This window comes from Neodiprion lecontei, chromosome 1 (assembly GCF_021901455.1).
Source record: "Neodiprion lecontei isolate iyNeoLeco1 chromosome 1, iyNeoLeco1.1, whole genome shotgun sequence".
Taxonomy (NCBI): Eukaryota; Metazoa; Arthropoda; class Insecta; order Hymenoptera; family Diprionidae; genus Neodiprion; species Neodiprion lecontei.
The window spans coordinates 25,516,401-25,541,176 of record NC_060260.1 but is presented as its reverse complement, the minus strand read 5'-3'; the positions used below and the strand labels follow the sequence as shown (position 1 = coordinate 25,541,176).

The 24,776-nt window shown below is 40.1% G+C and overlaps 1 protein-coding gene across 1 annotated transcript in view; it reads right to left on the bottom strand.

Moving 5' to 3' along the window:
* The window catches only part of LOC107223843 (beta-1,4-N-acetylgalactosaminyltransferase bre-4), a 97,302-nt gene extending 83,446 nt beyond the window's left edge, over nucleotides 1-13,856 (bottom strand). Inside the window, exon 1 of the mRNA XM_015663660.2 lies at nucleotides 13,544-13,856. The gene's annotated coding sequence lies outside the window, so the exon portion shown is untranslated. The remainder of the gene's footprint in view (nucleotides 1-13,543) is intronic.
* Nucleotides 13,857-24,776: the final 10,920 nt, after the last annotated feature.

Here is a 24,776-nt window from a genome sequence, read left to right as displayed (position 1 = left end):
TCTCACGCCTAAAGTATAACGGCAATAAGTATCTACGAAAATTCTTTACAATCGATCAATCATATATTCGTATATAACAGATCGAATACGCGATCCAAAAAATTGTTTTACGATCATCTTCACGCTGTTTACGAATTCAAAAGATTACGCATCGTTATCGGTTTCGTATATCCACGCTTAATCCACGCATTTCAATTCAAGTTCCGTACTCGAAGTCTGCCGACCGTATCCCAGTAACTACCATCGAGAATAATATTATCTCGATGGACGGACGTATTGCGTCTGCAATGTCGCGCCATTGGCTCGATTGTGTCATTCGCGTGGTATCGGAAGAAGAATAGAACATAGATGAATGGCTATCAAAGGATCCGATTCATTATAATTTTTGTCATTGAAAAAAAGGCGGATCGGCGACGTTTCTGAAAAAGATTTGAAGCGGTAAAAGGAACTTTTCATAAGGGGGAAATTCTGGGCCGAATGAAGGTGTCGTAACACGGGCGTCGATCGGTGAAACGCGAGAAACATGTAAATTATGCATCCCCCGGATTTGAGGGTTTGCGATACGCGACACCCTCGCGGCAAACCCGAAAATCTCGAGGGTCAAACACGAGGAAATTATATTTCCACGGTTAAATTCGCGCGGAAATATAACAGAGGGAGTTTGAGGGAAAGAAGCCTATATACGAATGGATTTTTCGCCGAGACGATCCCGGTTCGTCTTTGTCGACTGGTGAAAAATTGATCGAAAGTTTATTCAAAAGTTCCTGCAACCGAAATGCCAGGTTTTAACGGCTCGGGGACGGCGAATCGATCCGAACCGAACCGAACTGAATCGTATCACAATCACGCTCCTTTTTCATGCGCAAGACTTTCCTTCCTTGGCAAAGCTCAACGCGAGCAAGTGAATTGTAGGTGTTTAAAGTTCCTACGGCTGCAAGCTCCGCGCATAAAGCCCGGACCATGGGTGCGAACTTTTGTCCCTTCCACTCGACAACTTTCTTATTTCAATTCTTCGTGATATTTCAGTCACGCCGGAATTGAATCGACGCTTTCAAACAAACGCGAAATCATTGCAACGTCTCAGCACGATGGTGAAACTTTTCTGAGATTACCGTGTCAGAAAAGTTCTTGACGAAAATTCACTAGTTTTTTTTTTTTTGTACAACAGCCTATCTGCCGCAAAATCGACCAACAGATATCGAGACGCTCAAATCATCGACTGAAAAGTTTGCGTACCGCAGGATAAGACAATTGCGACAGCAAAATGTGACATTAGTAATAATTGGACGTCATTTGTCGTCACTTTTAGAAAATTCCGTATTCATTAATTTGATTTTTAATGGATTCAACTTGTACTAAGATCCAACTTTGAGCAAGTTTCCGACCAGTCAAGTTTTCGATACTTCGTACAGCTGGTATATTGTTTAAAAATCAGTGTTCGCGTAGACGAAAGAATCTTTTTCTCGTTTGTGGCCACGACCTCAGACTACTCGTAACGAATATGGCCACAATTAATGGCCACAGCTGGTACGTACCGATATTCAATCCGTTGGCATAAAATTGAAAAAAAACCACCGCCGCGCAATCCTCTCAATAAGACACGTGTGAGAAAACACCGATGAAAAAATCGCATCAACTGGGATCGCGACGCGGGAAATCAATCATCCGAAGCCTGGTGCCTTTTATGCACCTCCGTTCCAAACGAAAATATTTGTCTGATTTTGGCTGAGCTGCACGTGCTGCAATGGCGCAATTTTTCTCATCCAATAAACCGGAGAACCGGATGAATTTTTCCGATCCCTCGGCACCGGGAGACATCGGCCACCTGGGACTCCCCGAAATGACGTAGATGCAAACGCATCGACCTTCTCGGCGTAGCCGCTCGTGTTTCGGCACAACTTCCCAACCTCGGGAGTCCCACGGGGGTTTTATTGGTCCCCGTGACCCAGCTTTTCGCAGGGTTACGCGGAGACCTCGAATGACCATTGACCATTGACCGGATGATCCGGCCATGGAGAACGAGGACGGTCGCGTATGAGCACCCGGTGTGTCGTTGGTGATGAAACTTTCCGATGCATGACCGGCAGCAGCTAGTGTTCAGTCGGATCGATGTAGGTACGGATTGAAAAAATATTCAGGGTTATAACGACGCGTGGAAAGACGTTTGGGTAACGATCCGTGGAAAGCTGAAGGGGGATCGGTCGTTGCTGAAGAAGCGAGAAGTTGGGAAATTTCGCAGTGGTCTTCGTTACGTAACACGAGAAAGAGCTGATGAAAAGTATAATGAATGGTATCGCGAACCCTTTTACACAATACATCTAGTTGAACGGTGAATCGTGTTTGCGGAATGACATTCTCTCTTCCGTTCCGACGATGTTAAGGACTGGAGTATTGAAGCATGGCAAGAGGGAAGTTGACCAAGCTAGGGAGTATCAGCAGCGGATTCATGAAGCCGCAATTAATTTTGAGGATAAATGAAGCTCGCTCATTTCCGCATCCGGTACGAAGGCTAATGACTAACTTCAAATTTTCCTGGTATAAACAAAGAGGGCGTTTCCTCCGTGTGTTTATACACACATGCTGTACGTTCGTACGCATTATTTCTTCACACACGTGCACGTGCCTTCGGCCTATCCTGCGGCAGTCGAGCAGCGCATATTACCCGCTCCTTTATCCTCGACCGAAAACCGGACGCCAGGTTCCGCAAATTCCTAACAGCGACGTGAACACAGGCGCAGGGGATTGTAGTTGAGGTAAATGGGACAAGCGTAGGTGCAGGTCCCGGCACCGTAGCGAAGTATAAGCACTTCCTTAATTGAAATTCGAGGTAACAGTCTTGAGACAAAGTTCCTAACTCCGATGGTTATAAAGGACCAGCGTCTCGAGATGTCCCGAGGGACCGAAGGATGCACGTTCAAGGTGGCAATTACCAACTTCTGGAGTACGTAATTGCACAATCTTATTAAGGACTGACATACCACCGTAACTCGTACCACTTTGTTGCACTGCAGCGGATGTTTACCGGTTGCAGATGGAAGTGGCAGAGGGTGAATCTGCGGTCAACCTGCTCCGTAAGTTCATGATAAAATATCCGTCAACTTGACGGCTGTCCGTACGGTAAACCGCCTGCCGATCAATAACAAACCGGAAAAAATGTTACGTCAACCGCTCGACGTCCCTTCACTTAGGGTATATCGACGAAACCCACGCAACGTTGGGGAGAAGAACTGGAATAGTAATTTGTTACACGAGGAGAAAAAGGAGACAAAGTGATATAGACATAATCCTATGAAATTAGGGTAGATAAATAATTCAGCAGAGTTTGAGAGTGCAGGTAAAACTTTCATCATGGGGTAAAAGCATTCGATTTTCCTCCCGCTACGGAAACTCGGCCAACGAGATACTCGATAACGAGGTATTAAACGACCCCAACTGCGACAATCAGTATAACAATCAGGATTCGCCGTGGGATGAAAGTCCGGAAACTGGAGACTTGCGGATTTCACCCTCGTAAGGTTTGGTCGGCGTAATAACTGTCTATGCCGCCTAGCTCGGTGTCGCAGAGATGTGCGGTGATACCATGATTCTGGATCGAACACCTCGTTAAACCCAATTACATAGGCAGGTGTCGCCTGGCGATGACAATGATCCTAAACAGCGGTGTACCGAAGGCCTAAGGGACTCACTCACCGTCTCTCTATGGGGACTTCACGAACGCGTGCTGTGAAATCGGGTAATTTGCGACTGCACCGTAAACTCGGTAGGTACCTCAATTGCGGTGAAGATCGATTCGGTAGTGGCTTTCAACGCTTCAACCCCACACGATATTTGGTCCTCACCTTTCTGGATCTTCAATCCTTTTCAATCCTGAGCCTGCGCAGTCCGCCATGATCATTCTCTGTGTTGTGTATATGGGTGAAGAATGCTGCGAGATGCACTGCAAAGAATTAGACTCTCCGTCATGATTTTAATCTGCTTTAAGGACGATGGATGGATGCATGAAGTTACACCATTCTCGTAATGTCTTGTATGGAATGGGTGACTTTTGATTGTACAAGGCGTTCGTGGATTTTGCAATCTCATCAAACGCAAAACTGGAGAGTCTAGCTCGTTAGATCTAACGTTCGAGTCTAAATGGACTGGAGTTCACGGTGAAGAATGCGCAATCTACTCTTCGCCAACCTAATTCTTTCCGTACCATTAACACGCGATGACAAGTCGCCAAGTTTCTTTCCGCGTCAGGTTCTTACATTAAATTTTGCACTTTCACCGAAATCTAAGTCTTACGCCAATCATCTGTGCCGGCGTTAATAACCCTGCTTTTGGTGAACGGGTAACAATAAGTTTTATACGATTCTTGGAATCCGAAAGGCGCCACATTCTCTGTTACCTATTTGCGAAAGTAGCTCGCGTGATAGATAATCATCAGTTATCGCAATTGCACGAATGTCGCGGTCACGGTATGGAAATTACCGAGTTTCATCGAAAGACAAGGTCACAATTTTGCAGCCGTTAAAATACGGAATGAAAACCTGCAATGAACTACTCTTCGATAGTGTATTCAATGCGTGAGTGCAGTAAGTGCATGGTATACGATTAGATGTTTCTAAACAGTGCCATGACATATGATAATTACCACGGAAGAGTACATTTTCCATATTTTCTCAAAATTCCTACACAGCAGAAAACATATCTTCAAAGACTGTAAGCAGTGTACGATTTCTTAAAATTGGTGAAATTTTTATCACAGCTTGTAAAGCTATTTCTTTGGCACGTCGCCGTTGAATGAAAGTAGTTCAACCTCGATAAAAATTGTTTCTTAAATAATCAGCAACGCGGAGCAATCTTTCACGTCAAGTAAAGTTTTTTTTTTTCGAAAAGCAAACAAGAGCGAATCATTTTAACGAATCAAAGAATCACGGTCCAAGAAACATGTTTCTAAGTAGAGCCTATATTTGCTCGACCTTTCACGCCCGATGAAACATGAAGATTTTTTCCCGCAGAGTTTTTTCTGGTTTTCCAAGCGAGTGACTTACGCCCTGAAACTTTAACACTTGACCGGAGCTGAAGCACTATTGGCTTTGCATAAAGCCGGCAGACTGCGTTTGCCGGGATCGATAAAAGGACCGGTTTCTGCCCGCGACGAAGTATCAAGAAGATATCATCCATCCTCGACGACTTCTACACCAGCTAACCAAATATCTGCAACGCATGCGGGCGTAGGTGAGGTCAGTTCGCCGATATTCCTTCTCCCGGGTGCTAAAAATATGTTTCATCAAAACTAAACCATCTGCTGCAGCCGGCTGCCAGATCCAGGTGCGTTTTAAAATTACTCACGATTAAAAACAAAAGGATGATTTATACCACCAGAGACCGAGCAGATTGAGCTGATGTTGCGAAATGTCGGTACAAAATTTTCACCCAACACCCATTGGCACTCACATATTTATCAATGACGTCATAACAGGGCAAATGTTTTCGAAATGCGTGCCATCGTTTCGCGGCTACCGTGCTGATTGAAGCGAGCACGAATTTAACAACGAAATGTCATTTAACGAGGATTACATTTTCGCATTTCGGGTATCAAGGCATTCGTGGTACTGCAATTAAAGGATTGCGAACCCGGGATATAAATTGCAATACAGATCAGATTTTTTTTTTTAAATTAGCAAAATGAGATGAAACTCTACGCTAAATAATTTAAGATCAAACTTACAAGTCATAGAATACGAAGCTTTTTTATCTACTGCAGTTTTTGTACAAACTTTTACAAAATTTCCAGGGATTTCGCACGTTGATGAAAAAAAGAATCTTGATCAAAGAAAATAATTTCGTTACTTCGCTCACACAATGAATATTTTCATAAAATTATGAAACGGTTCAATTTGTCTTATGAAATACTTTTCCACTTAACTTCATCAGAGACTGAACGGTATATTTTATAAAATGAATAAAAATTTGCTCAGTTTAAAAACATATTTCCAGTTTGATAGAAGTAATAAGACTGCGATTGCTATATACGAGTAAGAGTGAAGTTCTATTTTCCTTTTCTTCTTTATCACAATCAGTGTGTGTGGACGATTTCCGATTTTCAGAAAGCCGTATCTCGGCATGAAACAGCAGTAAAAATATTTACACAAACCTCAGAGGCACGTGTATGCATAGTATTTCAGTAAGACAAATTGTCTTATCGTAGAATGCGCTGCGAACTTGCCCCTCGATAAAAATCCCTGACGACGAAAGGAAGGCATTCAGACATTAACTCAAAGGCGGCGGCTGTCAGACAAACTTCCTTTTCATCATCAACAGGCATTGCAACTGGCAATTAATGGACGAATTATACCAGCGCAAAATGTCGTTCACAGGATACGCTAAATCAAGTTAGGGATTCAATCGAAGCCCCGCAGATAACGCTAATTTGTGATCAACCACATTGCCGCTGTCGATGGGAAAACATGGTGCGAACGAAATTGCCATTCCCACAGACTCGGCATCGTGACGGAATGACATTTTTTTGGAAAATTAAAGTGGATAAAAAAAAAATGATGATCTATTTGTCGCGAAGAACTTACTGCGTGAAATATTTGTTCAGTGAAAAGAGGAAAGTTGTATGTCAGTCGCGTATAAACCAATAGCTTCACAGCGGTCGAATAAATAATTTTCATTAGTGTACAGTAAGAATAGTCACGAAATTGGGGAAGATTACTTACCGCAGTGAAAAAACGAGAGACGTTTCTTCGACGTTTCAAAAGAAAAATGTTTGCTTTATACCTAAATCGCGTATAAAAACCCAGTCCAAAATTGTTATACGGGAATTGACAACAAAAGTGGATACATGATACATCAGAGTTTGATGGAAATATGGCGACGACCGGCAATGTTTGCACGTTCACGTCATGTTCCGTATAACAAAATTTCCCACAGCTGTGAAAACTCGATTGCGCGGCCAACGTCTGTCCGCTTTGACTTGACTGAGAATAAAACATGTCCGGGATGAATAAAAAATTGCACGTTGCACCCCCGTGGCTGGGGAGCAATGATTAGCGATCCGAGAGATAAACGTTACGACCCGAGAGACGCTGCACGGTCTAATTCATATTCAAGGGCTGACGTGTGCAGCGTACACCGCAGCTTATAACTCAGAAATTTTCATCCAACCCGAGAGCAATGTTTTATGACTTACTTGTCCACCAGACGTCAGAAAATTTGTGGCGCTTGTATCGCTGGAATTAAATATAATACCAGGTACCCACGTGGCTGTCTTGACTGCGGCTGACTTGTGAATAATGAATGACGAATGAACGAACGAATGATTGAATTATTAAACAGATTACTTAGCGGTGAATTAAACGTTTCTGGGATTTGGCAAAGCTCGCAGTTCTTTAATTAGTCATTTTTTACACTACGCGATATAATTCAATGAATAACGAAAAGATTGCGTCGTAAGGTTTGAAAAATTTCGATCGATTGTCTACAATCTTCTTTTAAGTTTCATACGAACTTTAGTTTCAAACTTCGTTTACGATTTTTCGTTAAAGTTTCAAACTTCCTAAAAACTTTTATAATCTCTTGCATAGGAAGTTCGAGATGTTAGTGTTACGTGAATTCCACTTATTCTGGAAGACTTTTAACCCAGAATTTACGAACCTCAAAAAATTTCAAACTCTACGCGCAAAAGTTTGGTTTTTTCAATTCATTCCTGTCGAAATATAGCTTATACGAATTATACTCTGACCCGATTTGGAAAGCGTAATTCAAACAGAGAGATGTTAAATTGAAGACAATTTTACGTGTGTGTTTTTTTTTTTTGATACGGCATTTACGACAAAGCCGCGACAATGAAATTAATCATGTCCGTCAACACGCGGGGTCGAATTTGATTCCAGACACAGTAACTATCGCAGTTTGGTTCGCAACGAATACGTTACACTTACGTATTCGAGAAACAGCTGCGGGGGCAATTAAGCCAATATAACAGAAACACTATGCGGCGGCAGTGTGAAGTTTCAACAAATTTCACATCAACCTTGTTGTAGCTAGAAGCTGCACCACCGGACGTTTTGACTCTAGTGTCTAACGCATCCGCTTACACGTGCATACATCACGAGTTTACACATGGGTACATACGGATCACAAGTTCAGCGGTTCACGTAGTTGGATAACAGAGATACGATGACTAGATTTCGCTGTTTGTACTGGCGGGAAAACGATCAAAATTCAGAAATAGAGGATGAGAGAGAGAGAGAGAGAGAGAGGCAAAAGGGATTGCGGGTCACGCTATGGTTATACAACGGAGGGCAAAAATGATATGATGGCAATAAAAAAAAAAAAAAAAAAACACCCGTCGGAAATTTTTCCAAATGTCGTTTCACCGCCTCACGCGATCCACGACCGAAGACTGATCCTCGAAACATTTCCTCATGGATTGTAATTTGTCAGCGGTTTCTGAGAAGGGTTCAAGACAAAGAGGCCTTCGATCGCTGATAAATCCCATGAGCACGTATTTGCGCGGGGGATCAAATGGAGTAGCTGGTACGCTTAAGCGTGACGAGCATTAATAGCCATGAGTCAAAAGCCTTCCGGCGTTCTACGCACAGGTGAATACGCATGGATAAGTACATACATGCACGTCAAAGCCGCGAGAAATTTGCAAAAACCCATGTATAAGACTTCCATGTATAAATGTGTAAAAACAAGAATAATCGCCAATTTCGTAAGACTCGGCGTCGCTATGCATCAAAATATCCAACGTCGCCTGACTCCAACATTTCGATTTATTCTGCATGGTTCGAGAAACAGGAATTCGTGAAAACCGCACATTTTTTATCGCACCACAGACCGGTCTTCAACATATTCTTGCCAATTCATTAATTGCCTGGGTTTATTAGGAGCACCGTCTCGTATCAGAAATAAAGAAAAAAAAAAAACTATCCAAAAATATTTTTCAACATATTAATTATAGATCGTATTTAACATTATATCATCAACGTATGAGAATTTTTGTTTCAAGCGGACAGTCACCCCGCAGTTTAGTTCTTTATTTCGCTTGAAACGCCTGCACAGCATCCTTCGATTAGGTAATATCTTGCTCTGCACGGAAGTGAAAAAATAAATTTAAGAAAAAGAAACAAATATGAAAGAAACCGGCGTCTGGCCAGCGGCTCTCATGCCAAAGTCTACTTGAGTGACCGAGCGAGTTTCTCCTTTCAAATATTGAATGATGAGAAAAGTCTATTTTTTGAGCTGTGGTATACACAGTTATAGAAAAATTTTCTATAACTTACGAAATGTTCCATTTTACATACGGTGGCCGATTGAAGATGAGACTTAAATTTTATTCTCCTGCTTTTTAACAGGATCTTCAACATCGATTCACGATTTTATTCCCGACAGATTTTCTCAAAAATGTTCCCCGTACTGTACGAACAGCGACAAAACGCACTCAATTTCTCGTTACATCGCATTCGCAACTTGCATTATAATATTAACCGAACTGCGATTCTTGCGCTCTTTGTGGAACAATCACTGGTAACAAACCAGTATGCGGTTAAAACGCACGTAGATTAGTCGAACGTAATCAACCACCTGGAACTTCTGCCTTTGCTCAAACTGACCAGACGCGGTTGCAGACCAGACAACTCGGTCGCTGCGGTGGTAAAAATGAATCACTTTGAAGTTTAAAAAAAGATCTCAGTCGCAGCATGTATCATTACAAAGTAGCAGACATTCATCAAGTCTGATAGCACACTTTTTTAAACAAGGTAACCGAGTTCGAAAAATCAGTGAAATTGAACACCATCGAATATCTGCATATTATGATATGCATATTATGATATGTATCACTAATTTTGATCGTAACAGTGCAGTTGTTTCACAGCCAGGATACATTATGTTTAGTTTCGCAGTATTGCAGCTTTAACATCGTCTGGTACAAGCAGAAAAAAACATTCATGCGGTGATACGGTTTCCTGTCGAGAATACAATCTGCGTAACCTTATCGCAAAGTGAACGATGACTGGAGATAAATTTCTCGGTCGCTTTGCATTTATACAGTGTTAAAATATAAATGGAAAGTTTCTTCTGCAAAATGTCCTCTTTGTACGATCTGTACGTAGACAGTGGTATATTCAGATTGCACTAAAAGTTATTTAGTTTTTCGCGTGAAAAGTCTCTCGGGATTTGCAAGAAGAGGAAAATACCAAACAGTGACAGTACCGGAAACTGCAGCAACTTCTTCGGATGTGTCTGAAAATGGGCGAATAGACCGGCGGATCTGTCAGTCTGAGCGAAGAGATATTTCGAAACTTCAAATAAACGAGAATAGTGACAAATTGCTTTCCGCCGTCGTTGAAGCAGTAACAGCTTCGGGTCAACCTCTGCTTTTGAAAATACCTAACTCTGTAATATCGCGTTGGATATTGAGCGAGGAATTCTTTTTCCTGCAGCGTATGCAAAAGACAGGAAAGAAGGAGTAATGAGGATTTTTGATAAAGTTCCAGGCAATTATACGGCAACTGTGTCTGAACGCGAATGACGCCAAGATTATTGTACAGCATTTTATTCGACGGTTGATATTTCATTTGACTGTCTCGTGGTAAAATATATTCAAACGTCCCTCCCGATTGACGCATTACAGCTGCTAATAATATCGTCATCACAGTGTGGAAGAACACTGCCAGAAAAATTGTCAAAATTCAACTGGATTGTGACAAACTTTCGGTGCGATGAAATTTAACTGAAAATAATTGCACGGCACAGAATTTTCTGATTTTTTATAGTCCCGATTTAATATTTAAACGCTGTTTATTTGCGGTGTGTTATACTGATAAAAACAAAACAAAATCGATAGATTCAGAGGACTAATATATAATATCAATTTACTTACTTTCGTGAAATTTTTCATTTTCAATTAAGTATCGTTTCACTTAATCTTTTCTTATAAACGCAGCCACAAAGTGACGAATTCTTTCGAGTAAGAAGATTCTCTTCAGTATACAAAAACTAATTAATTGCAGAATGCCTATAAAATATTTTACCCGAATGAAATCATAAATTAAGTCGACAAGAAAGAATCTTATTTGAAGCAATCAACATTTATTGAAGCCAAATTAGTATTTGACGAATACCTACGCATATTAAAATCCAAAATCGATTCAATATTTCAGAAATAGCTAGAAATGAATATATTTCATTGGATAAACTGAAATTTGCTCGATCCAACTAAATGGTTCTCAATTCCGACGTTAAAAGTAAACATTTCTATCATGAAAATAAAATTGCACTTAATTAAAGAGATGAAAATTGAAAACATTTTCTTCTCAATGCATTTATTCTTTGATAGAAATTTTTTATTTTTTTTTTTTTTAATTAAAAAATTATACCACAATTTCTGGTATTTTTCACGTTAGGGGGCTCCGAGTTTTGACTCGCCCCGACGTCACGCGTTCTTCTCCAAGCTATAATTGTTCAGTAGCGTGTAGGAATTACGTTACAACGAAACGAGAGAAACCGAGAATCCGAGATATAGTTTATGGCGACATTTTGGCCGTTATACAGACTTTCTGCATGACATTGAGGTGAAAATAATGACGGAAAGTTGTGAGCGCTAATTAGTTGAGCCGTGTTATTACGCTACAGATAATGGCGAGAATGAGATGATCCTGTCAAGTAAACGGTTGAAGCAACGTAATCCCGGCGTAATTACCTGTTCAAGGCGTTTGAAGCAATTCCATTTTTGCGTCAAGCGTCGCGAAGTACTGCCGTGGATTTACTCGTACACTTATTGTTCGGACGTCGTTTAGTCAAACAAATTCATAGTAAAGTGAGTAATACAAATAAAAAAGGACCGGAGACCGCTTTATTCTGATACACGAGACCCGTTGCGTTCTTCAAGAATCCAACGAACCATGGCCGACTATTTACACGCAAACACACGTAGGAGTGAATCCCGCAAACTAAAGCTGCATTTTTCAGGCTTTCAGGATTTCGTCGAAGGTAAAATTGCGTCTAAGCTATTCTTGCCATCGTTTCATTTCGCCCGATGAAGCGATCGAGGCCTCTGAAGTGCTGGTAATGATCCTAGAGCCGAAATAAAATTCCAAGCGTGTCAACGGCGGCCATGTTGATTTTGTAATACAGCGCTTCAATTGTTCGTATAAAATACTTTACAAATATTTTTTATTCAGATAGCTGCTGCCGATCATCTCCCCGTTGGGTAAGGTTATGAATTGAAAATTCGAGTCTCAAAGGGATACTTCTCAGTTCTTTGTTCGTTCGACGATCGATTGAGCTTTGTGAATAATATTTCGATATAAATGTCTGCACGATGTGTCAGTTTACGCTTCGCTTTCTCATCTTCAAATGTTTAAGGCTCTTATCTTTAAGGCTTCACTTCACCGGCGAATCAGGTTAATTCCCGATTTGTAAAAATCATACGAGTCTTTGTCGTTAATTTTCTCTTTACACCCCAGTTGCTGAAAAATCAAAAATCTTCTCATATTTTCAAATACAATAACGCGTATTCATTTGATCCATTCGAGATTGAAGGAGATTTATATATGTTATATTAAAAAAAAAAAAAAAAAAAAACGGCACTCGGTAATCCTGTTTGACACAGCTTTGAAAACAGATGTAAAGTACAACTCGCATTCTGCGGCATGTCTGCAGTTACTCGACAAAAGCTTTGATGCGGCACAGAATGAGACTTACGTAAGCCCCCGACACACATCTGTGTGTAAAAAAAAAAAAAATCCTTCCATCGCATCCTTGCGCATCGTCGCGGGTCTTGAAATGAGAGAAAACTGAATTGACAATACGTATTACGGGTATAATAATGTTTTATTCGTATTACCGTGTGTGTATTATTCAATTTGTACAAATTGTTGTTTGCAGTGTGCTAATCGTCATTCATATTCGATGCGATATAAATTATATATCGCACTGTGTCAAGTTCGTCATTTCAAATCCAGAGTAAAAAAAAGTAAATTCTAATAATGAAAAATCTAGGTACCGTCTGAGTGTCGATAGAAATGTAAAAAGATCGGAAAATAGAACGGTCACAGTGCCGAATTTTCAAACGCGTGAAAGTACATTTGTAGAAAATCGACGTACAAGATAACCAAAATGTGGGTACGTAAGAGAGTAAAGAAAGTGGTAATACGGAATCGCAGAAACAATGATCAGTAAGAAACATGGCAGAATTTCGACAACTCTGATTTGACTTTTCACAGCTATTTAACTATTTTACATTTTGCCTTGTCTATGCTTAGACATTACGCATTTAAAATACCCATCTCATGAAAATCCGATATCGCGACCCTAGTATTTTCACCCCCATTCCAAACGTCATCGCTACTGGCACACGTGTGTAATTCTCCTGGCGAATCAGCGGCGATAACGACTCTCTGCGTATCAGAATTGCCGAAAGAACGGAACGAAGACGTTCGTTTGTTTATTTCCGCGTTTATAAAAAGCGCGACACTCGGTAATCGTGACGAACAAACGAAGAGCGGCAAACTTCAGCTCGTTCCAATTTTCTACTCACCTCGCGGTGAGCCAGGATCCTGCCTCCGTTCGTCCTTCGCCTGTTTTTCCTCGCCCTCTCCTTATCACCGCTGCGCCACAGAGCTCATTGTCAGCAGCACCGTTCGGGACGAGTACGTTCTATTTTCGAAGCATCGCCGCGTCGCGTCGTTCACTCACCCACGTGACTGGAAATGACGCAAATTAAAACCCGGCACTCTCACTCGCCGGAGATAACCGCACTCGGCGTCATTTCGTGTTGCGAACAGTGAAAGCAACCGCTGTCAACGCACACGGCATCCGAGACGCGTCGCCGCCGCGATGCTAACGGCGAATTTCGGCACTCTCGGATATCCTCGGATATATCGGTGGCCGTGCCGCGGCGCTCAATGAAGTCGGTTCGTCCCTCGGCCCCGACGATCGTCGAGACCCAGCGCCATCTCGGGGCCATCTTGACAACTCGGATTCCACCCCGAGGCTTCTCGAGGTCTTATTGGCATTGCAGTTGCCCTTCGTATCTCGCCGAGTTTTCGGAATAGCCGGAAGGATTTTTAGAATCAAGAATAGGAATTGCCGCCGAATGAAACCGCAAAGACGAGATCGGCAAAAAACCTTGCGGTATTTTAACTTTTTTCCTGGTTTCAGAGAGTGAAAATCTACAAGCAGTATAAAAAAACTTTTGCAGTTTTTTGACTGCAAACCTGCGTTATCGGTGTTCTTTCGTCTCAAAGAAATTGTTTGTTTAATTTTATAAGAAAAATTTTTTAGTTCATTGTGATGAAATGGTGGTATTTTTATTATCGTTATGCTTTTTTTACGCAAACACCTCGTATTTTGCAAGAATACTGTACGCGATGGAGGTAAATGAAAGTAATTTTTGTATCCAGCACACACGAAAACGTAATATTTACCGAAACCATCTCACGAAGCTGAAAAAAAATATTTTTTTCCCGACCAGTGTAATTTAAGTTTCACAAGCTTAGAAGTTTTTCCATCAACGGTTCCGACCAACAATATTACCAAGTACAAAAACTATCCTAATTGGTTATTCCCGGAGCGGAGAACCAACGTTTTTTGTACTTCGAGGTGTGAGTCTTGAACTTGTGTCACGTGCAGAGAAGAAAGCACGTGCAAAATAAAGAAAAAACAACTCTCAGGAATAACGTACGTGTGTCTTGTACATCGTGTAATGTAATATCGTGGCACAGTAACTCACCGGGTATTCTAGCTGGGCAAAAGTGAAAAATTTCTTAGCATAATTTCATTTTCCCTGAAATGGTAACCTCATCGGGTTTACCTGCACGGTGTGCGGTATAATTTTTACGACAACTTATGCATCGCACTATAGCGAAATGTTTCACTGGCCTTATATTCGGCTCAATATTTCCGAGTTGTACATCGTGTTCGAATAAATTATGCGAGCTTAATTTTTTCCGACTTTCCAGTTGCGTGTGTGTATAAATTTGACTTGTTACTTTTGACTGATATCATCAAACTGGGTTAGATTTGGGAGTCACTGATTTTTCAATGCTGAAAAATTATCCTCGAATTGATCAACAAAAAAAGGGAATCGACAAAATTACTTCAGAATTTTTTTCTCACGTGAAATTGGTCAGAAATTATATCAGCCGGTAGTTCAGCAGTTTTTGAAACTTCCCATGAATGTCCCAGCATGTAATGATTCTACTACAAGTTTATATGCGTTACGTGTGCTGGAAACTTGAAATCTTGGAAGTTAGTATTCTTCCCTGTAAGTTAATTGGAACGTTTTTGCTGTGCGAAGCTTCGCTCTAAAAACGAAGCAATCGTAAGTAACTATGATGGAGACTACGTGCCATTTACCTGCCTTAACAACACGTGACACATATCTTTTGAAATTCAGCCAGCTGTTATTCCGGAACAAAGGCGTTGCCAGATTCCCAGTTCGAAACTTAGGGGCGTCCATTAGTAAAATCATCCTGACTATGAAGTCAGGACTGGGTTAAATTGAACAAAGTTTCAATTGCACTTGAGCTAGTCGCTTGGCAAAACGATTCCAGTTGGATAAGGGCGTGAATATTCCTTCCCTACAGTTTCACTCCTCGGAGAATAGAAGGGGTGAAATAAAAACTAGGAAAGTATAAAATAAGGGTGAAAAAAACGCCAGTTTATCTGCTCGCTGTTTGTTCTTTGAAATCGCAAAAAGGTGATCCTGATTTTTTTGTGATTACCTTTTTGTCTCTCTCTCTATCTCTCTCTATCTCTATCTCTCGCTTCATCTGGACTCGAAATGGATTGGTATACGTCAAGCGGGATGCGTCCTCTGATCACATCCTGATAAAATCTGAGGCCGATCTTCAACTACTCTCGCATCGCACCTGACTAACGTCGAAGTCATCTGAATCTACCCTCGTTGGATTGGATTGCGGCTCCATCTCTTCTATTCCTGATGCCACTCTCTGCAACTACAGATTACCCATCATCATTTCATATCCCCGTTCATCCCTACTCATTATCGTAATTATAAGTATTTTTTGTTATCTTGTTACATTGCCCTCCACATATGGCACAAATGTACCTCTCTATTTTCTTTTCCTATTTATGTCTATATAGTATTATATCTATTTAGTAGTTTCCTGTTTATGTTTATACTATTAAGATATTCTATTATTTTTCTCTGTCTCTGTTCAACTTGCCCATTGGCTCCTACAGGCCACGGCATAAAATAAATCTAAATCTAAATCTAAAAATCTCTCTCTCACTTGTGATAAAAAGTCAAGAAACAGTGGCGTTTGTATCAGTAAATACAGTTTCCAAAATCTCGTTAAGCACCACGATCTGCGTCTAATTGTAAACCCAAAAATTTATGCAACAATACATCAGCGAAACGAAAATGCAGAATTTGGAAAATTAAACGGCGTAACAGAACCATCGTGTCGCCAAGAAGTCGAGGATAACTTTGACTTTGGAAGTGACGTGTGATATCCCGTGAGTAATTAACGACCCGACGGATCAGCTGCGCGTGATTAATTTCACGGCCACATGACGTACGGCGATGTAAGTTAATTCGATGCGTGAAACAGCTTAATATATTATCATTCCATCCCCGCGATGTAGGAAATTCTCTAAGGCTGTAATAAAACGTCAAATTAATCGGAATCCACGGGTACAAAGGCGCTCGAAAATACTTCTTCGACTCAACGTAACGCCCCGTAACACGAATAACACGGTTCTACATTCTCTATCCGGGACTCAATGCTTGTCGCGAATGAAGAATTCCTTGATTCATAGTACGCCTGAATCATTTTGAGGAATTTCAGGTCGGACTGACTGACATTAATCTACCCGGTTCGCTCCCTCAGACTTACATTCTAATTCCATCTTCTCCTCAAGTGGGTTGTCAATCAAGTCCCCGTTGGGACCTTTCAATGAAAACCTTCATCGAAACTCGCGGCGACGGTGATGCGTTACAGCGATCCGTACAATAAGACCCGAGGCAACTCTAACGGCCGCAAAACAATCCTCGTAAAATAACGAGACCTGGCTAATGAACCGCGGAGTTGAACTTTGGACTAATTAACGATAAATTCATCGCCTCGGATCCCCAGCCGAGAGTGCGAGACCGTTTGCAGGAACCGACTGGCGGCCGGAGGGCTCACAATTTCCCAACTGTCAAGCCACACGCCTCGGATAAGTCTGTTAAAGCTGAACTCGTTTGTATGTATTAGAACGTCTGCCGGACGGAATAATCTTGGAGAAATCTTCATTTGGGATGAGAAGCCAAGTGACTTGGGTTTGCGTGTGATTATGTAACCGGTCAGTGTAACGTTATTAAACCGGTCGGTTTCGTTGTCGCAATTTAAAAGCTTTTGCTAAAAGTATCCGCTGCGATAAAGGTTTTACTCCTCCCTCTCTCTTTCTCTGTCTCTTTTGCTTGGGATTCGTTTTTCAATTTTTTTTTTTTTAATATTACACGATCTCGAATCGCGATGCAGAAAAAGATTCAACTTCGAGAGCAGTTCTTCTTTTACATATTCGCGATGTAAATAGACGTCTGTTGTCTGAGCAACAACGAAAATTTCAAATGCTTTCACGGAATAAGTTTTATAAGTCAGAATAATAAAGAGACGGGGGTGAGAAAAAACCCCGAGGCTACGTAAGGCCGTATCAATGCGTCAATAAATCATCCCTTATGTATGTACCTACACCTATTTTTACCTCAAATATCGGTCTGTACATAGCCCATGTACCACACTTTATATCAAAGCGAATAAAATCTTTTATGCATGCCCTGCTATCTACCTCATTCGCCAACGTTGCACGTTGAGAATTTCGAAATAAAAAAGATGATTGTTCCGGAAAAAAAATGACAATAAATTTGAAAAAAATTTAAAAACGAAATAAAGAAACAGCTGCTCCGTCTGCTCATCGGAATGCTTGAACGTCTCCAAATTTGGGCTATAATCGCAAAGCGCAGAACATATAATTAATAATGAAATGTAGACGAAGGTGTAAAATCGAGATTTATTTCCCCAGCACCACACGGTTCTCGCTTTGAATCCTAACGAGATATAAAAAAGAAGAGACGATGATAAATAAATTCCTAAAGCCATTGAATCACAACGATCGTTACACTTACACCCCCATCAAATTCAACGCTAATGACCTTTCCTCTCGATACTTTAGCTTCGATTTAAGCACCGTTCGAAACTAAATTACGAATAGGCTTCCGGTACGGCAAAATGAGAATTCTTTTCTCGGAAATGGATTTCCCTTTTATTATATAATATTATACGAAAAACGCCCCGGCGTCCAACCTTTCAGACACGGAACTCCGGCAAGTAGTAATGGCACAGTTTGTTCGGACGCGGCCCGCCGATCTTCAGCCGCATGTGATCAGCTCCTTTCATCATTTTTCTCCACCGTTCTGAAACGTTTTTTCCCCTCACTTTCCCTCGGTCTTTCATCAGAGCCTGTCACGCAATCGGAGCACAAAAGTATCCAATCCGTACAATCTACGGAAAGACCGTAAATTTTCTCCGCAGTTTTGATTAAAAAAATTTACGTACTCACTCGAGGTAAAGAAGGAAGAGATCGTTTATTTTCGCTGCCACGAAAAGTGATAAAACGATAAAATTTAATTCCAGCGAACATATTTTCGAATCTAGTCGCAGTTTTTTCCTGTCCAAAACAATTCTCACGAGAACGTGAGCTTGAGATGTCAGAGATACGAAATCACAACCTACAGTGTGTACAAAAATGTAGCCATGAATAACCACTCGACAGTTTTCCACTTCGCACCTCCTGTGTTAAGTCATTGCAGTTTTTACGTTTATATACTCAGAGAATCCGCCCTTCGTTTTAGCTCCAGGACTGCGCATAAGCTCGCAGGCAACGCATAAGCTTTGCATAAAGCTAAAGCATGAAACACCCCTGAGAATTTTTATCAAAGATGAAAGGTTGCGTGTGGATATTTCACGGTTTATCGATTGTGGCGCCTTCTGAGCTAATTTGAAAGCTTTGCCGTGCAAACGAGTACAAATCACGAAGCTCAAATATTTTCATAAATTACAGGAAAGTTCGATGGTCGGAGATTCACGCCGTAAGTGCCGGCAGATTTTCTTTATCGGCTTCGAGTTCACGTACCGGAAATATGAGCCCCGGAAAAAATGCGTAAAACTGTCTAATTGGACGATGAAAAAAAAGAAAACAACAAAAAAAAAAAGTAAATTTGCACATTAATTTTTACGAAAGCGCTCAGAATATTATCATACGTTTTCAGAGAACTTGTCTGGGAATCGTAAAGTAACAGCTATTTTCTGCAGTTTATGCTTATTTTTACGCAAAAAATGTTTTCTTTTTTTCTTCGAAAATATTCATCGATCAAGATGTAAAATTTTTGGTGGAATTAGACTGGTTTGAAAGATTCTGAAAAATTTTCCACACGACCAACACGGCGTTTGATAAACCAGTGATTTACGTACACGCAAATTTTCCCTTTTCTCAAATTCTTTGTGTAACAACGTTTTGATTGTTACGAAAGCTCGGTAGGAATTTTTTTTGTCAACTTTTAAGAGGGTTCATTGGAAAAACGGAGCATTTCAGTGTCTCAGTCCCGACTGATTTCTCGAGCATCGGGCAGTTATCATACCCAAATATATTTGAAGCATGAAAATTCACCTCGTGTGAACATCGGTAGCTACTGTGTTTTTTTCAAAGCACCAGTAAAATACGCGCAAATAGAATAGCACGCAAGGAACTCGCTAATTGACGGATGACGATTTCACGACACGCCAGCCGAAAGGCACGAGGCATAATTTCATACTTCGATTAGAAGGCGGGAATCCAACCAGCACGAAATCGATTCGCCGTTTACCCCAGTGCCTGACTGGTGAAAGTTGAAAGTTCAAACCTCGCAGAGGTGATAAATGGGCAATTCCACGTCAAATTGGACATGAATTAACCTCGTATTTCAAGAAAACGATAAAAACTTTACGTGCACAGAGTACAGGTGAAAAAAGAGGCCACATATTTTCTTATCCATTCGAATTATTTTTACTTCGGCCATCGCAGGATATACTAAATTTTGCTGAAAAGTGAGCTTGTTGTCTAGCTAAAAATTGACATCTTCTTTTCCATTTGTCGTAGAATGTTGAACAATTTTTTGAAAGAAGAATTTTCAAACGGAGGGATGCGAATTTCGTAAATATGATAGAAATCACCGCTCTGTGATAATTGGAATACTAATTGTTAAATAAATTAACCGATCTGACGACTTTTCAACGAATATTCATTCAGTAAAAAAAAATTTTTTCAATCTTTATGGCTGTACGAACATATATGTCTTCTCTGTTTCACGCAAAATTTCTGTACGTTCGATTCGAAAAAACTGAGGTGAGAAAATATTAAAATCCCCGCGATTTGGCGCGGAATTGCTCAAACATGAGGCACTCGTGTTAAGCCGTTCACAGTTCACTCTCATTACCAAAGGACCACACCCCGACATGTGATTCACCCGCCTGCCTGTAACCTGCAGAGTCTAAGGCACCAATTAATTAGAGAACCGCCGAATCATTGTCCTAAACAACGAATTTATATTCCATTGCGTGCTGCGAGGCTTACGTCATATTATTCCCACCCAAAATTGAATCCCAATAAATATACTTCGCCGGTGCCACTCGAAATTTCTCGAAACTTCGTCGATCGGGGCGAATATACGTGTTGGTTTAGCCTAATTACGGCGATTATTTGTTATGAAAAATTGCCGCACTATGAGTGAAATAAATATAAGAGTTCCAAACAGACGTCTCTTCATTATCGTGGAGTTTCTGTCTCAATGTGAGATGAGAGTTAGTCAAAAAATGAGCTGTACATATTATTTTTCCACTAAATGACAACGAGATCACGAATCGACTGAAACAAAAATTTTCTAAGAAGTGGCTGAAATCACCGTGGAAAAGTTGACTACAGTTTGCATACTATGGAAACCTGTTGATTATCCTACATGAGCTTTTTTGAACTAGTAAGTAACTGATCAAAGCTGGTTCGGCTGTTTGGGAGTGGGAAATTTGACTCTCTGAGAGCTAATTAATTGGTCAGTAATCAGATCCACTGAGACATCGACAAGCATCGATACCGAAACCAATACGGAAGTCAGTTGCCGCGATTCATCCTCTTTCGGACGTACACATTAGAGTAAAAGCCGAATCTGCGAGTGGGTGTAATGTAAACGAGAAACAGGCGGGAAATCTGAGGCAACAAATAAAACGGCTCGGGGTAGCCTTTCAAGTGAATTTGAATATTCCAAAGCCAGGCAATTCAGCGCGGTTTTTTCCGCCCTCGAGCAATGTCGATAAATTTCGGTATAAAAATCTTGTTTTTACTTGCTTGCCTGGCAGAAATTAAAGGAGAAATAACGACGCCTAAATCCGTAAAGCAAAGTTCCGATTTTTCGGGTAAAGGATCGAGGCAATTTCGTCCTGGCTCTTTTTTTTCCGGGCTTCCGCCACAGCTTCGGATTATACACGCCTCATCCTGGCGATGCCCATTCCTCTTATTTTTTCACTGTGAAACAAGAATTGACGATGCTGATACTTTGTTCGCTACATGGAGAGAAAGGGTTATTTGAGTCAAGTGAGTTCCTTGCAATCATGTGAATTTTGTATCAAGAAAATGTGTGATTGGAATGACTGAAAATTAGATTGAAAGCACCGCAAGGCGTTTGTTTAAAAAATATGAAATTATTGTATCAAAAAATTGAGTTTGTTTTAATACATGTTTTGTTGAGTCAAGAGTTCAATGGTTGAAACAGGTAATAAAATCTGTTGTTTCAAGAACCTTTTGCATTGATTGAACATTAAAGTTATTCAATCGCATAGAAACGTATTTTTCGAATGATATCATTGATAATTTTGCGGGACTTACCATATATTTAATGGGTAAAAGTCGGTAACTTATCGTTGCAGATGCAGAATTATAAATTAAACATGTGGCATTAGATCGATGTAAATTTTTTGTTGCTAGATTCACGTACTTATTTTCTTTGAAGTACCTAATCGTTTATGTCAACAAACATGCGACTTGTAGGAACAATACGTAAACTTCAAACGATATGATATTTAGTTGACTATATTTCGGAGACACGTAACAAAATGTTCACTCGTTCAATACTTTACTCGATCGCAACGAGAAATACTTTTGTTTAATCAAAGAATTCGCTTGACTAAATCACGTTGACAAACTAATTAAATCGAAATTGTTTAATCGAAGTCATCGTATTTGGAACAAATAAGGAATACCAGATTGAAGTGAATGGACGCCAATGAAATATATTTTGTTAGTTCATATATTCCTGTCCCTCTGTGTTATTCCGAATATTGACGGGCTTGTAAACGATAAGTTTTGGACAAAGTTTACAGTCTACTAATAACTTCTCGTTATTCAAATAACTGCTCAACAAACCTTTTGTTGTTTCTTTTTAAAATTTTTTTTATGCCCTCATTTCAGCAGTCATTTATCAGTTTTCAATATAGTCATAATTTGCAGAAGTACGTGCGCCTGAGCTTTAAGCTAGAATCACGAAATCCAAGCACTCATCCCATAGCGTGTTTCTGGCGTTTATTAGAATCGCGGTATTTCACCCCTCCTAGCCCATAATTTTCTTACCTTCCAATTCATGCCATGAAAATAACAAGCTTAATGAGTCTCTCTCAGTCAAAGCATTCCCTTTCATTTCTTCACGTGACTCTACACGTTATATACTAAGATGTATGTTGTAAATTAACACACACACATATATATATATATATATATATATATATATATATATATATATATATATATATATATATATATATATATTACAAATTTCATGGGTTTATGTAGCACAGTTTCAACGACCGTTGTAGTCTTACAATTAGTTTCATTACTCGGTGGTTGTATTGAGAAAAAATTCATTTGTCATAGTTACTATGGAATTCTAGTAAAATAGTTATTGTTTCCATAGCTCCTTACATTTTTCGATCCAATAAGGCCTTCGTATCGATTTACTGTTGCATCAACGTAAAAACATCGCAATAGTTACACGAAAATATAGTTCGAGTGACCATTATTTGAAAGAATTGTAACACGTACTAAATTTTCTACTTCTTCATCCCCAGAAATATATTTCTTGATAATCCTTGAAAATGAAAACAGTTCTGGACTCTGTACAGCAAACGCAACTAGAAATTTCTCTCGATACGTTTGTTGCTTCAGAGATATGAAAAAACTGATCTAGCTGCTTTCGACTGACTCTCGTAGCGCTGTTTCATCCCCTTCGCGTCACGCTTGTCAACTCTCCCTCTATTTCATAACTCTTGATGAAATTTATGACACACATCCCCGCCTTCCGCCCACGGTTATACACTTTGTCTCGAGGTATCTCGTCGCGATCTTATTACATTTTCTCCAAACTCGATTACCTTTTTCACAATCAGTATACATGTATTTATAATATATATACAGATATACACGCGGACTTTTCCGCTTTGATAAATTATCGACGTTTCTGATAAGGCTGAAGGGTGACGATAAACCACGAATAACTTGAACTCGATTCTTATTTCACTTCTCATTCTTCAAGATTTATCGCTATTCTTTGTCGGAATGGTAGAAAAGAAAAATGGAAAATTTGGCTATCGCAAATAAACTTTCTAACTCGACTTAATTTGTTATAGTCGATCAATAACGAGTGAATAATCGTTGTATCGATAACAAGTTGTAGAAAAATTTTATTGAAAATGTTTTAATTATGCTAGGATGAAACTCGGTTCAGTAGGTTCGTCAATTTTTTTTTTTTCTTCTTTACTTTACCCGTGATTCTTTTTGGCTCAATAACGGTAAGATTTTTTTTTACAATAACACACTGAGAGAAATTTTTAGTTCCGTTTACCGCTCAGTCCTTGACTGTTTTCATTTTTTACCGCAATCGAAAAATATAGTTCTAGGTAGAAAATGAAAATTAGATTTGTAGCTGTTACCGAAAAGTCTAGTATCCTTTACTATTCTTTCTCATTACGATCGCTGTTACTATATTTTCTTGTAACTGTTGCAAAAATTTAATGCTCGTGCAACAATAAATTGACGCTAAGGCCTTATTTAACTAAAAAAGTACGGTAAACCAAACAAACTGATTTTGCGTTGCAATTACCAAAAAAGGATCGAAAATAGCGCAAAATAGTTACGCGTACCTCGTTTTTCGTAATACCAACAATATTCATACAGTTTCTTCAACGATACCTGTTTTACTGAATTTTTCTAGTTACTACAACAAATGAAATTTGTCACAAATTTACACAAAGTTGTGTTTTGCACACTACGTCTCGCGAAAAAATTGTCCTACCTCAGGTTTCATTACGGGAAAACGATTCTTCTTCTCGTATGAAATCGAAAAGGAAAACGAAAAAGTTAACATTTTTCTCGGAAGTCCCTTCTTAATTAAGGAATCCACGCCGAGTACAACCAGCACCCCACTTCTGCTAACCTCAGGGTGAAATATCCTGTCTGGGGTTCCAATACGCGTCATGAAATTGGTTTGAGGTAGGTGTAAAAAGATTTGAAGAACCCGAGGGTCGATTTTATTCCTGGACAAAAGGTGCTTCTCTCTCTTTCCTCGCTCAAGTGCCTCGGGCACTTCGGTATCCAGGGCGAGAGAGCCGAAGAGGCAATGGCGCCTAGTTACCCAGTGCCAAAGTTCTCAGTCTTCGCTGACGCGGCGGCTCTCTCGACTTCCGGTT